At 42.5% G+C, this 16,525-nt stretch overlaps 1 protein-coding gene across 2 annotated transcripts in view; it reads right to left on the reverse strand.

Annotated features, from left to right (window-relative positions):
* enox1 (ecto-NOX disulfide-thiol exchanger 1) overlaps nt 1-16,355 on the reverse strand; it is an 88,644-nt gene extending 72,289 nt beyond the window's left edge. For both annotated transcript variants that reach the window (XM_008402277.2, XM_008402274.2), the window contains exon 1: nt 16,118-16,355. The gene's annotated coding sequence lies outside the window, so the exon portion shown is untranslated. The remainder of the gene's footprint in view (nt 1-16,117) is intronic.
* Nucleotides 16,356-16,525: the final 170 nt, after the last annotated feature.

The raw sequence follows: 16,525 nt of genomic DNA on the forward strand, positions 1-16,525 counted from the left end.
GAGTAGGACAGGGGGAGGGTTGTGAGCTGAGATGCTGGTGGATCTTAAGAATTTTACTGTCAAAAAATGACATGAGGGAATTACAAAAATCAGTTGAACACAAATATGAAGGTAGAGAGTCCGGAACTTGAATGATGTTCTTATAAAGTGAGAATATTGACTTGGTGGAGCCTTCATTTGAACAGATTAAACCAGTGTAGTAAGAGGATTTGGCTTGAGTGATACAGTCCTTATAATGTAATATGTGATTTTTGTAAATGTCTTTATGAACAACTAGTCCAGTTTTCCGGAGCACCTCAGCAAAGGGAGCAGCGGAAGAGAATGAAGTTCAGTCTGTATTGGCCACGCTTCCAAATACTGAGAAGTTAAAGTCCAAACAAGAAACAATTTTAAGATATTTTAATGCTGGCACAGACGTCGTCTGGTTTGACCGTTCCCTCTTCGCAGTGGAGGATTGTTGTTGATAGCAATCTTCCTTACTGCAATTTCCGGTAAGCTTCATAGTGTAGCTTTATTCACAGTCAAGCTGGTGCATTACATAAACCACAGCTAAACATTAGCCACTGGGTAAAATCAGATCCAGTTGTTTAAAACCTCAACCAAATCCAATCTGCTTCTCAATAGTCGAGAGTCCGGACCCTCGGTAGAACAAGGAGCTGGTTTTAACCAGGCTACGTATCAACAAGCTTCACACAGTAGTTTACTGAGATTTGGACCCACTCCTTCTGACAGGACAGACACTTTTCAAAACAAACAAATCTATTGGAAGAAAATAAAATATGGTCTGTACATAAAACAGGCAATGTCCAAGTAGAAAGTGTCCAAACATTTTCTGATGTTACGGCATCACCACAGTTAGCAGAAAGATTCTCAGTGTTTGTGATCACAATGAGTTCAGTCGAACATCCATACTGAGTGAAACACGAGTGTAGAACAAGATACGAGAAGGTCACTTAAAAAAAAAACGGCAGCAGACAAGGAAATTCCTCAGCAACTATTCATAAAATAGCATTCATTGTTTTATGTCGGTAAAAATGTGGAGAGAACACTGGTGCGTTGAGATGCCTCTTCAGCTTGGGATTTCTGCAGACACACGAAGATTAAACCAACATAAACTAATAAATACAGAGAGGAATCGCAAACATTCACTAAGGCCTGATTAAAACGTTGGACCGTGTTTTGCTTGTGCAAACAGAGATCGGACGTTCTTCATTAAAACGTTTAATGAAGCCTCTAAAACACCAGAGATTCCTTTGTCATGAGCTCAAGTGCAAGAAAAAGCAGAGCTGCAAGTTCAGCCTCACTGAGTCTCCATCGGCTGACGGCCACAGAGATCAGAGCAACGATGTTACTTGGATTCTGTCCATCCATGTCCCGACGAATGACTTGGTCCACATGTTGGGACACATTCAAATGTTTAAAAATTATCTTCCGTCCATCATCAAATCTTCCCATGAGCTCTTTTCTTACTCATCTAGACTCGATTAATCAGATATTCTGCCGATTAATCTATTAATTGGATAAAACAAAATTTGCCACTTTCTGCAGATTTTTTTGTTTGAATAAGAAAATAAACATTTTATTGCGTAATATGCGACAATATAGCATTCCTTTAGTGAGCGGTTTGTTGTTTGTAGCAAAGGATAAATTTAACATCAACGTGTGAAAAGCTCTGCTCTTTCTGCTCAACGTAACACCAGCACAGTGTCAGGTTGATCTGGTGATTTTTGTTTTTGGACCAACTCAAAATGAATACGCAAAAGGTGATAAACAGAAGATTTTTTAAGTGTGGCAGAAGCTCAAAAGGTTAGAAATTCCAGCTAAAGGAGGAGCTTCGTCTCGAAGGCGGGGCTAGGTCCATCCAGGCGTTTTGCACAGCTGAATGGTTGCCATGGGGATTAAAGGATCTCTCAAACATGCATGACAGAATCAAAGCAACGCTCCTGGTGTGTTTTTGATGAGGGAATAACATCGTGACATGATGTAAAGCTCCACAGAAGTCCATTTTACACAACACTGCTCCTTTAAAGAAGCCGTCACATCTGGAGTGAACACCTTGGTCTCGACTCGTCTCCACGCTGGCACAGACTCAGCTAACATGAGCAGAACAACCGGTGGAAACCGGGTCGCTCATTAGGCCTGAGCAGCAGAGATACGGCAGGGAGGCGGCTGACGCTGCGGCGGCGGGCCGCAGGCGGCTTGTTCCCTCTTTTGTTCCCGCCGGCGGACGGTGTAATTATCCGTCTTCTTTGTCCACAGCGGTCGGCTCCGTAATGAAGCCTCATTCCTCAATGTCCACGGATCTCAAACCGAGGCTTTCACAGGGCGTGCCACATCACACACACACACACACACACACGAGCAGGGCTTAGCTACACTGAGGCTTATTGCATCACTGTGATCTGCGTTCAGATTCTGCGATGCCAAATGCGTTTTGACGGAGTAGAAGTGCCACAGGAACAGCGGGGGTCAACCAATTATCCGCATGGCCGCGTTTCAGAACTAACTCTTGCCGTTTCCTCCAATTACAGGAATCATGAGTTTGTCTGATGTGATTTCTGATTAAAAGCAGCTAATTGAAAACGTGCTTTCTGGCTCGGTTTGCTTGTACTCCGTCTCGGCGCGTCCCGCCCGCAGCAACAGGAGGCGCGATCAGGACTGGAGGACAAGACTGGAGCAAGAAAGCACCAGCAGTGTTTTTATTTTTGTACTTTCTAAATTCATTATTTTGCCATTTGACTCTTCAAACAAGAGCTTCACATTTCCTCCGCCTGGTCAGCCTACTGGCAGAAATTTAGTGGGAGGTAAAACAAAGAAATATGTCGTTTTGCAAACAAATTGCTTCTTTTTTGTTTTGTTGATGCAGCTTGTCAACAAAAAGAATTAAGAATTTTTATTGCTTTCAAAAAAACAATTTATACTAGCTAGTCGATTAAAAAAATCTTTCTGGGCGATAAATTTTCCCAGAAATTCTCGCGATAAACAATAATGTCATTTTGAGGCCATTTTCAAAATACTATATTGAAAATGTGAATTAATGACACAAATGTGCCCCATCAAAGACCAATAAACTTTAATTTTGTAAAGAACTCCAAGCACTGGAACTGGAGAACATTTTAAATATCCAAAATAAAAAACACAACAACTTAAGAACTATAAACTCAAATAAAAAAACACACAACCGAAATCATAGATAAAATCAATCATTATGAGGTCTCTAAACAAAATTGCTCTTTAAAAAATGTTAATCATCAGAATAGAAATTATCAGGATTATTCAAATTTATCAAGCGATTAATTGATTAATTGCTTATTTCAACGTGCTTTCACCTATAACAATGCAGAACAAAATATCAGAGAACATTGTTCTCATATCAGTGCACTAGTGCTTATAACCTACGTGTGTGCATGTGTGTGTGTGAGTGTGTTTTAAGATTTGGGAGGCGTGTTGTAAGCAGCGGCTCTCACTCCTCACATTAAGCCGACTTTACACCAATAACACGGCTGCACCGGTCGCTCTGCAGTCTCGCATTTAGCTGCATGCTTGGACTATTCCACTTCCACTCCAAAGTGCATTTCTGTCTCTGTGAGAAGCTCTTCCAGTCGGAGACACTTTCCTGAGCCTCGCTGTAAAAAGATTTTCACAGGTTTCCTCTGTGTGTGCTGATGGCTGAAAGCCACCTGTTCACGCACGCACACACACACACACACACACACACACACACACACACACGCACACACACGCACACACACACCCCAAAGTATGATTCGTTTGACCCTGAAATTTAACAGAGGAAACACATCCACAAAAAATGTGCCACATTTGTGTCATGATGCCACAGAATATCTTTCCTAAAACGTTATAACTCTGATAATAACACGTTAGCATCAGTAGTAATAATTAATACTATACATTTGGTATAGATACCATGATTCTGTGACCACCACAGAATATTTATCTTAAATTGTCTCATATCAGAAAACATGACTCCTTCACATTATTCATTCATTAAAAACTAAAAACCAGTTTTATATCCACTAATCGCTGTGATTGGTTATTTATTAAAGGGGCGGTGTTATTTGTTTTTCAGGCACTTAAAGTCGTTTAGAATCAAGTAACTATATTACCTTTAGTTGTTAAAAATCTATCAAAAATACATCAAACATGACTTAAAAGAAAGCTGACTTTGTAATTTAACAACTTAAAATTGGGCCTCTGTCCCTTTAAGAAGCTCCTGCTCTTTCTGAAACTCCGCCTACAGGAAGTCATCACATCACTCCTCTATTAACCCTTTAACCTTTTTACCAGTGTTTCACTGAGAAGTAGCTCCTATAATGCAATCAGCTGATGCTCCACCAGGTGTTTGCCAATTGCTGCTGGCTAGTCTGAAGGAGCCGACTGAAAGGGGGGCGGGGGGGGAGGGGCTGCTCTGTGAGCTGGAAGATCCGAAGCTTGGTTGCTACAACTCTGAGAAGGAGCTTTTTCTCGAAGGCAGAGCCAAGTCCAACCAGGCACAGCTGAATGGTTGCCATGGAGATTAGAGGATTTCTCAGACATCCATTCATGAAAGAATCAAGGCAACACACCAGGTATGTTTTTGATGAGAGAATAACTTTGTAACATGATGTAAAGCTCGAAAAAGTCCATTTTTCATAACCCCGCCCCTTTGAAGCATTTAAGCAGTTTCTCTCTAAACAGACCTGAATACGAAGGTTTCTACTGTTTCCACTGTGGTGGGGATGTGAAAGAGAACAGACTTTTTCTCAGGGTGTTTACTGAAATAAATGTGAGCGTCTGTCACAAATGATCTCAGTTTTGCTTTATTGTCTCGTCTGTGAAGATGAAAGGGAATTATATTTGGTTTCTTCTTCTATGACTCTGAATGAGCGCTGATGGTTTGCAGGATGCTGCGCTGCCATCTCTGACTGCCTTTATGTAGAGTTAGGTAAACATTACGTTGATAAATCAATAAATATCTCGAACAGAGTCTGCAGTGTCCACTCCTGCATTAAACGCTGCAGCTCACTCTGGCTGCCTCTGCCTCTCTGCATGGGTAAACACCCCAATACCTCCAGCCAAGCAGCAGAGCAGAGCAAAGTCTGACAAAACTTAATTATTAAAGATTTAATCCAGGCCAGGTGGAACCGGGATGAGTTCTCTCCTGCAACAAAAACCAGAGTACCAGAGCCAAACGCCGCCGGTCCATGAAGTCAAACCACCGCCATAAAGACGAAAGCGCCTCCAGCTCCGGGCCGCGCGCACAACTTGACTCTGGCCTTTCAGATTTAAAAGCATTAAGCTGCAGGGCGAGGAGAGGAAGGAGAGCGGATGATGCGTTTCATCTGCAGCAGACAGAAAAAGCCCAGGAAGAACAAACACTCGGTCCCCTCCAGGCTGGGGCCCCGCCGCCGTCTCAAACGGCCGGGAGCGGCTGCAGCCGGAGATGAATGAGGTGTGGGCCGCGACAGCGTCCAGCAGCGGTTTGTGTTTTTGGGCCGCACTCCGGCCAGGAGCAGATGAGTCCCACATCTGCATCTGTTTCCATCACATATCATGGTTTTATTTTTTATGTCTGAGCTCCGCCTGCAGTGGCCTCCTCCATCCACATCCTACAAACCAAAACTTATTGGATTAAAACATACAAAGAGGAAAAAGCACAAATAAATAAATAAATAGCAGCGGCGTCCAATGGCATAATGACCATGAAATTTTATTTTTTTGTATCCAATTTGAAACATAGAAAAATATTCAAATGTTTCTAACAATTCAACAATTTAACAATATTTACTGATAAAAAAATCTCTAAACTTCTGCAGATAAAAAACATAAACAGGTCCAGGATATTTGCCCTATTAAAGGGGAAGTGCTGTGTTTTCCAGTCACCTGCTGTCATTTCATATCCAAAAATCAAGTGACTATGTTGCCTTCAGTTGTTAAAAAAATGCAGCATGAGTCAAACATGACTTAAAAGAAATATGACTTTGTAATTTAACGCCTTGAAATTGGGCCTCTGTCTCTTTAAGAAGCTCCTGCTCTTTCTGAAGCTCTGCCTTCAGGAAGTCATCACAACATGGCGGCTCTATTAACCCTTTAACATCGTTTTCTTTACATCGTTGCACTGAGAATTAGCTCATCTGATGACCTCAGCTGATGCTCAGCTCCACCAGGTGCTTGCTAATTGCTGCTGGCTAGTCTGAAGGGGCTGAGTGGGGGAGGTTCGCTCTGTGAGGAAGAAGCTTGGCTTGGAAACTGCAGCTCAGAGGAGGAGCTCGGTAGAAAATGCGTCACTCGGTGTGTGCAAGCGTTTAGGCATCCCTGAATGGTTACCATGGAGATTAAAAGATTTCTCAAATAAGCATGAAGATAGAAAACATATACTTGACACACTTTGTGCTCGTTGTTACGCATGATGGAGGATCTGTGCCTGTTGCGGTGCGTGGTGTGACGTCAGCAATAATATTCTCACAGGGAGATTAATTATTTTCGTTTGAAACTTTTAGTATGAGTGAGAGCTGAAAGTTGGACTCCTCCGTCCCACACGGAGTCATTAAGACAAGAGGTGTGTGTGAGTGTGTGTTTGTCGCCGCCCCGTTATCAGCCGCTGCCTCAGACAGACTGGAAGTTAAATCCCATTTCCTGCTGCACTCCTCTGCAGCTTTCAGCACAAATCAGATTTACTTGAAGTGTAGCCAGAACAAAAAAGACCCCACACACACACACACACACGCATACACTTAGGGAAAAAAAACACAAAACAACACACACACGCACGCATGCGCCATTGTGTGAATCAGACAGCACTTCTGTCACTGCAGCCCCTCCGGCTGCTTCCTCCATCTCGCTGATGGTCGAGCAGCCTTTGATGTGCATCCACTCACAGAGCTGTGCCTGTGTGTGTGTGTGTGTGTGTGTGTGTGTGCGTGCGAGGCTGAAATCATGCAGGCTGTTAACAGATCAACCAGCAAAACCAGACAAAACTCCAAATGAGACAGAGCTGCCAATAAATGTGCACGTTTCCCCCGTCAAAACAAACACCAGCTGACTTGATTAATCATCTGCTGTAGTCAACTGGTTGCTGCAGAAATTAAACCAGGGTTGTATAAAACAAATAAAATAAAATAAAATCACAAGCTGGGACGTCCAGATTCAATCCCTGGCAACGGCTCAGCATTGCTGCTCTACTGTCTGAGATGTGTGGCCGTGAATTTACTGGATGACTTTAGGAATCAACAAATATTTACTTTTACACAACTTGCAAAACTTATTACAGGTTGAACATGTAATGTAGTTGACAATTAAAAATGCACGTTCCTTAACATATTTAAGTGCTTTTCACCCTTTACACTGATACTAAAAAAATAAAATAAAAAAAAGACAGACAGGTGCAATTTCTGGTTAGTTGTATCAAAACAGAGAAAATATGCTAATGTTAGCCTAGCGATTTATCAGAGTCATCTGCATGCATGCTCTATTTACAGGCATAAGACGTAAATTTATTAAAGACTGAAGCTGTATGCATCAAGCCAAGTATTTGTTAACAAATAAAAATATTGCTATGCCTGTTGGAGGTGAATATTATACTAGCTTAGATAGCATGCTACATTCATGCTGCATTAGCATTCACGCTAACAATCATGTGACACCATTGGAATGCTGTGAGTAATTTGTCTCATCTCATATTTTCTCTGTAAAGACATCATTTAATTCCTTGTAAAAATAAAAATTAACTTTAAACGTTAAAAAAAAATTATCAATAAAAATGTTTACGTCAAAGACTGAGTCAGAACGCCCTGCCCTCCAATACTTACTGTTACTCCGCTACATTTTTGACTCATCTGTCCAAAGGACGTTATTCTAGAAGTCTTCAATTTTCTTTCTCAGAAAGCAAAAGTTTCCTCCCATTACAGTTAACCTTGAACAGCCTCCTTCTGACTGTAGATATGGACTTTCACATCCACAGCAGCTGTGGGATCCAGTATGTCCAAAACGTTCAGTGGCATCCGGGGTTAGTTGGAGAACAAAGTGTGTATAGTAGAGATGCACACTATTATCGGCATGGTATCGGCCGATATTAGTGTTAATATTTAATATCGGACATTCCGTCAAAATAACTCACCGATATGAATGATGTTGTTTTTATATGATAAACCAGTGGCAATGATGCCTGCAGCACAGCACAACATCAAATGTGTGCTGTTTGAGTGTAGTTGTTGTCTTAGAGAGAGCAAACGTCATGAATAAATTTGACATTAAACATAATGCAAGTTGAAAGTTTTGCATCCTTTTCAGCTTCCTTTTTAGCATCTGTATTTGTTAGCAGGCTACAATGAAAAAGACGATGCAGTATTTTAAGTCCACAGTAGAGAAAGACAGATTTTTATAGAAAAAAAATATCGGTATTGGTATTGGTTCTCGGCCAGATGAGTTTTAGTATATTGGCCTATCAGATATCGACCAAAAATCCAATATTGCACATCAACAGTGTATAGAATCGGAGGCATGGAAAGGCGATACTGGAACAAATTTTAATAAAGGTGACTTTGTGTTCTCACGCAATAAAAACATCCAATCATGTATCGTCTGTACACGCTTATTCTTGCAGGGCTGCAGAATGGTTKGTGCCTCGTTCCAGTGGCCATTGGATGAAATGTGGGATACGGGATACTCCGTGGACAGACCATCAGTCCATCACAGCACCATAGAAACACTATGTGTGTAGTGCAGCGCTCTGATGTTCGGCCAGGCTTAAGACAGTGAGACATTGGAATGAGTTCAACATTTGTCTCGTCTTCTTTGAACAAAAGTGTATTTAAAAATCTGTTATTTGAGTAAGAACTAAAAGGAACCGTAACACAGACGATCTCTGAGTTGTGGAGAGAAAGGAAAAGGACAGAACACTGATAGTGGGTTGTGAAAGCCCGAACCCACAGCGACACGTGAAGAGCCGCAGTGCGAGTCTAAAAGCTAAGACAGCTTTGTGGTTTGAGTGACAGTAATGACTTTGTCTCCATTAACATGAGGAGGAGGAAGGAGACGGAGGATGGGGGTTCACCGAGGCTAACGCTGGAAACACATCCACCTCTCCTCCAGCCACACTCCAAGGAGAAGCTGCCCTCCTTACTCTCACAGCTTCATCATCTCTGCTGAGGAGAGACACACAACGCGCCGCTGCAGATCCATGTTTTAGAGACCATTTAAGGGATACTTTGTTTTGCTGAGGTTGGACTGTGAGGGGTGCTCAAAAGTCTTGTTTGGAGAAGCTAGCAAGCAGAGAAAAAGTCACATTGGAGGAAAATCTCACAGGGGTGTCGGGTTAGCCGCTGCTCTGAAAAGGACCATTTGGGTGGCTCAGCTGGTGGAAGCAAACACTGAGGCTCTTTGACAGCGCTTTTCTGGGTTTGATTCCAATTCTCCGACAATTTCTCTCTTCTGCCTAATTTCTGTCTACTTACGGTCCGACAGAAGGCCACTAGTGCCAAAAATGTCTTTAGAAAAAGACCATTTGAAAGAAAATTTCACAGTTCAGGAAGTCCTATGCCAGATGTATTTATATATGTGTAAATTAAAATATAGGCCTCACTATTAAAAATGTATCTGTAATTTTTAAATGTTAATGAATCAGCAGAGAGCATTTCTTGTAAACTACAACTATAAAAGTTATCAATCTATAAACAGATGATGTAATTATTCAGTTACATCATCTGTAACTGAATAACTACAGATGATGTAATTAGTCATAATGACTATTATTACCAACAGTCATTATTATTCCCATTAATGTTTTAATAATGCATATTGAGAAGAGTAATCACCTAAACACTGTCTGTGTGAACAGAGACGTCGGACACGGCAGAGAAAGGAACGGCAACGTAAAGACGAAACAAAAAAAGTGGAAGAAGACAGAAAATTAGAAACCTCCCAGCCATTAGCTCTCCCTGTGTTCAACATATTCAATAACTAATGTCTCGTTGAGTGAAATCAGATATATTTTTTTTCACACTCGCTTGTCAAAAACGTTTTATTCTGAAGGACAGGAATGTTTCCCTAGTAAAACTCCAGCTTTAAGAGCATCTGGTTTAGAAGATCTCAGCGGTGCAGCTTGAAAATATCTATCTGCAATCAAAGAAGCAAACGCACTGGCGACTCTTCTGTATGCGTGTGTGTGTGTGTGTGTGTCTTCAGCCTAGACACTGTCCTGCTGCTCACACTGGGCTGGTTGTGATTCTCTGAGTCGGATTTCAGTGACAGCCAATAAGAACCAGCTGTGAGGAGAGATGGAGGGGAAAATATTGGTTCAGAGCCAGAAGTCAGTCTGAATGCTGCGTCTTTAGATCAATACCCAGCTGGTGTCTCCTCTCTCTTTCTCCATCTCTAACAAAGATCCTTGTGTTGACCTTAATCAGCACAAGGCCGACCTCTGAGAAATGTGGCGTCCACAATGTAATACCGTCATCTTGATAAGCCAATCCCACCTACCACAAAATATATACGTGTACAGAGTATGAGAAAAATGTAAAAAAAAAAAAAAGTATCTAGTTTTTTGCTCTTTTGATGATTTCCTCATTTTGAATGTTAGCTTGGAGCTAACAGGAAGCTGCTGCTGTTTCCTTAAACAGTGCAAAGCTTGACTGTCACTAACTGGAAGTAATACACTTTATGCTAAAAACATAAAAGATAACGTTTGACATCCAATATATCTGCAGATATTTTATATGTTCAAAACAGATCTGTTATTGTCCACCATCAGAGCATAAAAATTATTCAGGAAATAGATGTAAACATATTTGGACCCCTTGCTGAATTGAACTCCAATTTCTGAACAACATCATACTGAGTAAATATGACACTTGGCAGGTAAATGGGCTGGAGAAAAATACACTAAAAGAAAAATTTTAATTTCTAAGAAGGGTGTCAAGGTAACTAATATTTCCATATAACTGATACAAGAGAAAAATATCCAGGTACTTCTTTGCATCAAAATGCTGGCACAAAAGTCCAGGCACTTAACAGACACTTGGCTGGTATATCCAGAAAAGTATATGTGCAATTTGTTTAGCTAACAAGGCTAACTAAAACATTATTCAGAGATAATCTTCCTGTGAAGCCAGCAGACAGGAAATAAAACAAAGTCCTGAAGGAAGCAGCATGCTAGCTGTGCTAACGCTACAAGCCAACGCTACCAGACCGATGTCTGAAAGTGCCTAAAAGGTCAGAGAAGTTAAAAAAATCTACAGCAGTGAAGTAGTAGACCTTCTGTGTGACATAAACTAACGGTCTCAGTTTAAATATTAACGTTAGTCAGCTGACAGGTCAGCTAATAGTGAGGCAAAAAATAAAAACAACTAAATAAAAGAGGGCGCCCCTCTCTGTTATCCTGAATTTTTTCTTAGAATCCAGATTGAAATTTTTGTCTTGTGACAACGTGAGAGCCTACTGAACTCTGACCTGCTATAGAGCTAGCATGCTGCTATAGATACTCACCAAATGCAGTTACTGTGTGCAGATTGGTGACATAAACATCACTTTTTTAAGTACTTGGTGCTTATTTCAAATTGGAACATTTTTCAAGAACAATATTTGTGCTTATGGAGATACGAACAGACATACAGTTACTGAAAAAAAAAGAAGTTTTTTTAACCATAATTTTTAATCATTATCACAATAATACCATAAAATATCACAATAAAATTCTATGTCCATTTCGCACACCCCTAATTGCTCACCATAGCAACATGCCATAACAAGAAAAACCCAAACAGTTCAGGCATTTATAACTGCATAGCTGCACACAAGTTTGTTGTCCAGAGCGAACAGACTGAACGTATCTTTGCTTAATAAAAACACATCACTTCTCCCAGGGTGGGGATAGAAAAGCATCTACTGGTAAAACCATACAACTGCAGGAGAAAAAGGTCTTGATATAAAGGTAAACACATCAGAATTGTGAATGCACTAACTAGAGAGAATTTAAGGTAAAATAGCCAGATGAAAGCAGGCGTTTAGTGAGAGGCTGCTGCCAGGCCTGCGCGTCTCCACACTGCTCTGTGAAGCAGGGACAAAACAAACAGAGAGACACAAATGCTCCCCAACACACACAGACAAATGCCGTTGGAGGCATCTCTAGTGGGCAATCCTTCCAGCGGTGGAACACGGCCTAATGCTCCCACCGCATCTGAAAATGCCACCGCAATTAGGGACAGACGTCCCCATTGAGCTGTGCGGCGTGGGGTCAATTAACGTCTGTGAGGTGGCGTGGCGGAATCCGCTGAAGACACGATGAGGACGGATAATCGCATTACGGAAGCCAACAGGCCCGCTATTCGCCGCGCGGCGTAATGACACGCGGAGCACATAATCGCGACGGGGGAGAAGGATGAGGCGATGTTCGCTCCGGTCTGGGGCCTGACAGAGGAGGGAGGGTTCTTGTGTCTGTGTTGCTCAGTAGCGGAAGCGGCTCTGCTTTGTGTTGAGAACCCGGCCGTGTTCTCAACAATAACCCGAAGGCCTCTCCGTCCTCACACTCCACAGCCAACACGACGCTCAAGCCAAGCGAAGCTAAGCGAAGCTAACCTCCGCCGCCGCCATCAGAGCGGTGTCAAATTCTGCTGCACCAACTCCAGAGGTGATATTGGGCCGTCATGTCAGCTCATGATGCAACACCGGCTGTTTGCCCGCGGACAATAGAGACGCTGTTTGTTGACGATGATGATGAGTGGTGTCTGTGTCCCCGTCGGCTCCAGGGAATTACCGCTTTGACGTCGCTCATTCACAGAGACGGGCGACAGTCGGAGTCTCGGCCCGGACACCGACGCAGCAGAAAGAGTTCATCCACGGGCTCAACAGAACCCATGGATTCTATTGAGCCACGGGTTCAATAGTCCCACGTCTTTAACGTGGGACTTTCACCACGTTAAAGACGTGGTGAAAGTCCCGGAACCCAAACATAAACCCCAGAGTCGTTTCAGAGAGCAGCGCTGTTAACAGGGACTGGCAGAACCTTTTAAAGCTAAATTAGCTTCAGTTCAATTCTTCTCGAAGCTTGTTGCATCTTTCCACAGCTTGTTTCTACAACGTTCCAGCTGCTTTGTCTTCAAACTCTTTTAATTTCAAGTTTGTTTCTTTGGCAGTAAGCAGAAAATATTTTTTTCCCCAACTGTTTATGAAGAAAACTTTCACACGTCATTCATTCATTTCTGCTGTAGGGTTACTGGCCAATGTTTACCATGGAGTATGAGGGCCATTGTATGGTAAAGAAAAAATGATTATATAGCCACGGTAGAGTGGATTTATGCCAACAAACTCAACATGTCCAATATTTAGGTTCATCTCCTTTATTTATGTCATAAAGATGAGATTCTAACTTTCTAATAACCTGAAAATTGTCAAAAATACAATAAAATCAAGACTTAAACTCCACTTTAGTACCAAGTGGTGAGATAAATGTACAGAGTCAGCTAAAATCTTTGTGAACAATRTTTCAACACATGGACTCAGTGTTGCAGGTCTAAAGCTAACATGAAATAAATCCTACTGAATTTAATGGAAGATTAAGTCAAAATGCTCATTGCATCAAATATTTTCTCTGTCTTTCCAAATTAAAGCAACACTGGGAATCTAGCTAGCTTGATGCTAGCTGGGCTTTGATCACTAGCCTGAACTCTGCTGCTTTACAGTAACGGGTTGACCTCCTTTAGTCTCCATGACACGACTTTCCAAATTTCTGACCGTCTTTTCTTGGAATAAAAAGTCCTGTGTGAACGTCGAAACTGGTACGGTTGGAGTGAGCGCAGAACAAGACGGTAACCGTTTTAAAAGACGACAAGTTGCCACAAACAAAGATACGCAAGCCGAATCTGGCAGAAACCACTAAGGTTTAGGGTTAGCCTTCTACCTGATCTTCATAGGGCAGCACTAGACGTAAAGGTGGACCTGGATGGATCTCCAGTCTGTCAACACTGAGGACACACAGTCACACTAACTGGATCTTGGTTGGACACCCCTGATCAAAAACACACACACACACACACACACATTCATGAGTGGAACATCCAAACTCTGGTTCTGGTCGGATCTTGATGGTGTGAATAATTTGGTGTTAACAACCATCATAAACATATCCATACCAAAAAGCTACATTAAAAATGAAGGGTGCATTGATCAATCTGCCCTGATTTCCTTACTTTGGGTGATCRGTRATCGGCTGAYACTTAAATTAAAGCTGATCTTATYCATAGATCTAAAAATCAACCTTCCCTCTCCTGCTCTCCCATAAGAGGGTTGATTGGCAGACCGGCCCACCAGATCATGTCTGCATGTTTGTGGTTTAACAATAGTCATCCCACTGTAGCCAACTTGGTGACTTTCTTGCTATATTTATATAACATTTATTCAGACACCAAAAAACAATCAGCGTCAGCCGGAATCAGAATCGGCAGGTCAGGCTTTTAAATGATCAGCGATCGACCAGAGGACTGCAATCGGTGCACTGCTATTAAAAAAAGCTGGAAATCAGACATTCCCACACACCAAAAGAAAGACAAAAAGGATATGTTATCAAAACCATTACATAACACAGCTTACAGTTGGGTCACTGCCCTGGACGTTGCACACTTCAGTTACCAGCCGCCTCTTAAACCAGCCTGAAGAAACTGCAGACCTTACAGACCCTTTTCTGTGTTAAAGGCCATCTCTTCTGCTGGTGTCTGAACCGGATTCTTTTGACCTTTAGTGGATTTCATAACAGAAAGAGACCCGGGCAGATGTCAGACTTTATGGACCGGGTGGTGGTGAGGCAGGTTTTTACGTAAAACACGCTTTCACTTTCAGAAAACAATCCATCCGCGTCGGCTCTACCGTAAAGAAAATGGCTTCTCACGTCAAACCGTGTCACAAACCGAGCTGTGAGACCCGTCCCCGTTCCGGTTCCTGTCAGATTAAAGCCAGTTTGTTATTAACACTCCCTAAAGCCGCTGCTGCCGCGCTCCGCTCCTCTCTGTGGTGCTGAGGACGTCGCCCTGGCGACGCGTTACCAGGAAGCCTGGTGTTTATGAGCCGAGATGCTGAGCTGCTTAGACCTTAAACGCTYTGCACTGAAGTTTAAAGCCGTACTTATGCTTTACACGGCCAATTTGACTGCAATGCATCGCCTCTACGAGAACGCTGCACTTTTATTGCACCGTGTTGATTTGCTTGCTTTACCAACTACCATATTTAAGCATTTTACTCAAAAACCATTAAAGAGACTAATTTTTCTTTAGTGTTYGATGAAAAACTTTCCCTGTTTCGTTAAAATACTTCTACATCTGCAGGCATGAATGTGCTGCGTGTGACGGCAGGTGAATAATGAGAGCAGAAGCATGACGAAGGCTCTGTGCTGCTGAGGGGTCGTCAAGGTGACTCCACAGCAAGGGCATCCACAGCTGATCTCTCTCTCTCTCACACACACACACACACACACGCACACACACACACACACACACACACACACACACACACCTCCATCCCTGCTTGCTTTTCAGCTCCAGCAACAGCAAGAATTTGACAAAAGAAGCTTTGAGGTTTGCAGCCCTGCAGGTGCAAAGTGGAGCAGCTGATGATCCAAATCATCCACATCCTTTAATTATATATATGTATATATATAAAGAAATGGATGTTGTTCTCTGCTGTTTGGTCACTTTTATTTTCACCTGTGTTTGTAATGTTTCTGCTCCGTTTTATGTCTTAAAAATGATAAGTTTGCACTTTGGAGCAGAAATCAGTTTACAATTCCTAAACTGTGAGCGTGTCATTGTTTGGCTCCCCTGCTGTGTGCAGGATAAAGACAGCAGCGTGCGGTCGCTGCTTCCGCATTTGCATGGCATTAAACAAGAAATAAGGTTTCTAATTTGTAACTGGAAGCAAAAAAAAAAAAAAAAAGAAAGAAAGAAAAAGCTTCGATTCATCCTCACTTTAGGTTTTCTTGGTGCAGAACTAGGCTCTGCTGATGACTCTCCAGTAACAGCAGCGTGTCACCGWGCAGGAGAATAATAATAATAAAATGAGAATAATAAAACACATAAACCGGTGAAATCACAGCACAGAGAGAGAAAGACAGGGAGACAGAAACCCAGCTTCTTACCGGGTCTGATCCCGACAGGAGCTCCGGAACAAGCGGCACGTCAGCGCGGTTTAATCCGTGAACGGTGCTGGTGGAGCCGGACGCCGATCCTCCGTGAGCTTCCGTCCTTCCCAGGCGTTTTTCTCAGTCAGGGAGACACCGAGCCGCCGCAGCTGCTGCTGCTGCTGMTGMTGATGATGGAGATGCTGCCGCCGCCTCCGGTGCAGGACCGGGAACCCGAAGGCGCGTCACCGACAGGCGTGCACGACGGTCCGGGGGGTCTGGTAGTCAGTGAGCCGGTACCGACCGTAGAAACCGGGACCGACTGTCAGCTGGGTTACGTGACGACATAACGCAGCTAATGACTAATTAGACAAGAGGCAAAGTACATGCACCTTAAATGATTTAACATTTAAAAACTACATCGTG

The sequence above is a fragment of the Poecilia reticulata genome, unplaced genomic scaffold (genome assembly GCF_000633615.1).
Source record: "Poecilia reticulata strain Guanapo unplaced genomic scaffold, Guppy_female_1.0+MT scaffold_207, whole genome shotgun sequence".
NCBI lineage: Eukaryota > Metazoa > Chordata > Actinopteri > Cyprinodontiformes > Poeciliidae > Poecilia > Poecilia reticulata.